We start from the raw sequence: 4,361 nt of genomic DNA, 5'->3' as shown, positions 1-4,361 counted from the left end.
TAACCCTCATGCGCTACCCAGATGAACCCTAACCCTTAAAACCATAACCAAGACCTAATGAACCCTTACAAATTTTCTCAGCCCAGAACCCAAACCTTCATCATGTTCATCATGAACATGATGAATATTCAACTTTAACCTCCGAACCCTAACCCTTACCTACCCAAAAACCTCTAAACTTTACCCAGAATTACATCAAACAACCCTCAATCCCTAAATCGGAACCCTTTTAACCCTAATAAACATTAAAACCCCAAATCAAACAACAAATTTTTGAAACCCTAAATTAAATTATAAACAACAATCAAACACAATCATATAATATCACACTTTTAATGGTTCAAAAATCCATACCTTCCCTTCCGTGTTCAAATTAAGTTGCATCATTTCCCTTCCTTCTGATTCGTCTTGTTTTTTCTTGATTGTATCCTTTAATCCCTTCCTTTCTTCTTTTGCGGGTATGAATGTGTGGCTTAGCTCTAAGCCACTTAAGGTTTCAATATGAAACCTTAAGTGTTCAGGAATCAGAGCTTTAATGAATAGGTTAGGGATTACAGTAGTTTTTAGTGTTCTCAAAATTTCCTCCCCTTCTTCTGAATTTGACTTAGGCTTTTATAAATTAAATTAGGTTTAGAATTTTAATTAGATTGTTCGTTTTAGGAAGTTTATGATTTAATTCTTATCTGATTGATTGTAATTTAGAAATTAGGGTTTCTGATTTGGTTGTATCTGGTCTGACTTCTTTGTAAGTTGTACTATGTAATGTATAAGTGAATAAATTTTGAAATGTTTGATTGAAATCATGCTTTTGATTCACTCTGTTTTTTCTCATTGCATGTTGATTAAGGTTTGGGATTGAATTAGGGAATTGGGGAAGAATTCAGGTCTTAACCCGGTTTAGTGGTGGATTTGGGTCAATCTTGACCCAGTTGAGTTATGAACTTGGGTCATTCATTTGACCCAACTGAAGTAGGATTTGGGCTTGGCTTTGTCAGCCCTTGACCATCCCATAAATATCCATTTCATCACCAATAAATATGACTAATAATTAACTTAAATAATAAAACTTAAACTAATTAACTCATTTTTAAAAATAATCAATAATCTAATTAATTTAACTAATAATATAAATGAGACAGTATTCTATTAACTTAATTATAAACTAATAAAAATCCAATTGGTTTCACAAATTAATTAACATCTAACTAATTTAATTAATATTAACCTAATTAATTCTAAAAACAAAATATTACTTCAAATTAACCCTGGAATGTCCTAAATTAAAAGTTAATAAAGATTGATCAGAAATGAAATTCTGGTATCAGATATGAGATGTCGAAGGTAATGTCGCGACACTAATATCTGAACAACAAGTGAAATATAAACAGGATAAAAATAGAGAAACAATTTAAACAGCGACACAAGCAATTGTTAACCCAGTTCGGTGCAAACACACCTACGTATGGGGGTTACCAAGCCAGGAAGGAAATTCACTAAACAGAATTAGTTCAAAGACTCTCAGTAAACAACTTCAAGTTACAGGCTTTTCACCTAATCTCTACCCATGTGACTTCTATCTAAGAACTCTTAGATATGAGACCCTACTCACTCCCCCTCAATCACAGCAGTGATACTAAAACAAATACTACAAAGAAAGAAGACACACTTCAAGGACACATACTTGATCTTGCTTAAAAGCTTCAATCAAGTAAACAAATACACTCGTACTTCAAAGCTTAGAGTGGACAAATTACAACACAAAACTCAGTCCAATTCATACATCAACAAGATGAATGAATGGCTCACAATTCACAAGCTCACACAAGACTAAAACCCTAAAACTCTCTCACTTCATCGTTAGTTTCTTGTGTGTGTAAAACAGGTTTTACATGGCCTTTAAATATAAGCTTTTTGAATGGGTCTGGGCAGCATGAAATCCTAATTCTATTTTAATTGCGTGTCTCCTAAGAAACAGAAGCTAATCATTCCTTTTTGAAAAATGGAACATTCTGGTTTTAAATATAATTACTCTTTGAATAACGCATGCAATCTCCATATAAGCACACAAAGATTTGCATGAAAAGCGCAAAAATAAAACACATAACATTCAGACTGAATGTTCTGTATGCCCATGTCTTAACATCGGGTCTGACATCTTGGCTAACTCCTGCACAACCATATTTAAACAACCTGCAGGAAGCTGATATCACATGTCAAGACAACACGCGTGACATCTTGTGATAATACTAATTTTTACCAAAATTGATGCCAACACATAGAACCAACAAACTCCCCCTTTGGCAAATTTTGGCTAAAACATACATCTGATCATACATTCACAAGAAATCAATCAAAGTATCAGTTCAGCAGTAGAAGTAAACATACACACATTAGCAAAAATAACAACTAGTAAACACACATGCGCTTGTGCTCAGAACACACCATCTCCCCCTTCAGCTAGACCACACAAAGTAGCAACTTATTTCACACAGACGGAGAATCCCCCCCTGTGCCAAAGCCAAAACACACTAGAAAAGTTCTCCAAACATCATCTAACTATAACTACTTCTCCCCTTTTTTAGCCAAAAGAGATCAAAGAGACAAAATAAATGTCTATTTAGTCATTAACCGAAATATTAAAAGTTAAAGGGTTACAAAACCAAGTACATAACCAGTTGTAAGCAAGTTGAGATACAAACCAACAAAACAGCAAAACAAAATTGCCAAAATCAAGAAAATCCATCACAACAAAAAAACCATCACATCAATAAGGACCAGAGTCAAAGGAGCTAATCAGTAGAGCTTGAGCTTGCAGCTTCATCAGCACCAAAAACAGAATTGTCACTTGTCTCATCATTGTTTGCAGACCTCTCACTAGAGGTGTGGGCTTCAGCTTCCTTAGCATGTTCAATATTTTCACCTTCAGCCTGCTCCAAGCTTGCAATCAAGGCTTCTAACGATTGTTTCCTAGTTGTTGCTACCCTTATCCCTTCACACAGCTCTTTGCAAGTCTCCTTAAGCTCAGCAATTGTTCCAACTTTTGAGGCTGGCTTTTTCATGGCAGATGTCATGACAATATCCTCGACATGACTTCCTTCAAACAGTTTATAGTGCACAGACAGAGCAGGTTTTCTTCTATTAGGTAAGTCATTAGAGCAGAGAATACCAGGGTGTTAATTCAGGATAATCTCGCAAATCATAGAGGGAAAGGTAATAGGCAGCTTAACTGCATTATTAGATACATGCTTGATGATTTGTTCAAACATAAATCTACCATAGTCAAAATTCACTTTGGTTCCCAACAACAAAAATAAACCTTCCAAGGGTATTAGCAATGGTGGAAATATGGTTGGTAGGGACCCAATTTGCAGCTCCTATTTTTATGCAATATAGCATACTTGACAGTCAACTTCCCAGCAGGAAGATGCTTTTTAATAGGCCAACCTTTCACCTGCCTAGTTGTAATCTCTCTACAGACCTCATTGTCTGTAACTTCCAATTCACCTACGCCCTTAATTTTTCTTCCTAGGAAATTATTAATAACAGTGGGAGAGAATGTTATACACTTACCCCTCACAAACACCTTGCAGAACTCCTTGTTGTTCTTATCAGCAATATCCTCAGGAATATTGACAATGAATTCCTTAACTAAACCCTCATAACATTTAGAGAACCCAGCCACAGTCTTCAACAACCCAACAACCTTTATCAGGTCCATGACCTCCTTGACATCAGCAACATCTTTTCCCAACTCCCTTTCCACAGCCACCCTTCTTTGAATCACAAATTTCCACTTGGCAGCTCCATACTCAAGATGGAAAGAGATGTTATCCAAATGAACAACATGAACTTTAACAGGAGATTTCCTAACAGTGGTTTTCTTCACAGGCGAGATGTCAGGGACATCTTCCTCAACATCCTCTTCAGACTCAGAATCTTCTCTAACCTTCCTCTTCTTTACTTCAACCTTGCTCCAAGATTTAGAGGGACCAATACCAACAGTCTTCTTAGTTTTTCTAGCTGACATAAGTTCAGCCACAGATCTTCCTTTTCGAGTCTTCATGCGTTTAGCCACACTTGGCTTTAGGTGATGAAGTAAACTTCCCTCTTGATCATCAGAGCTACCATCCTCTAGATCAATCACCACATTTGCATCATCATGCTTCTCAGAGTGGGAAGCATTGGCAGTTTTAGGAGCTACAGATTTTCTTTTATCAGATACAGTTTTCCCTAAAGAGCACAACCCTTCAGCAGTCATGTCCTTTTTCAGAACTTGAGGAATTGTCATCCTTCTCACTATGTTGTTCAACCTCAGGAGAGGGGTACATTTTAGACAGGGGAGTAGAGACTCCCTTCACAGA

This window comes from Lathyrus oleraceus, chromosome 3, assembly GCF_024323335.1.
Source record: "Lathyrus oleraceus cultivar Zhongwan6 chromosome 3, CAAS_Psat_ZW6_1.0, whole genome shotgun sequence".
NCBI lineage: Eukaryota > Viridiplantae > Streptophyta > Magnoliopsida > Fabales > Fabaceae > Lathyrus > Lathyrus oleraceus.
The sequence above is the reverse complement of the archived record's forward strand: the minus strand, read 5'-3'. Positions refer to the sequence as shown.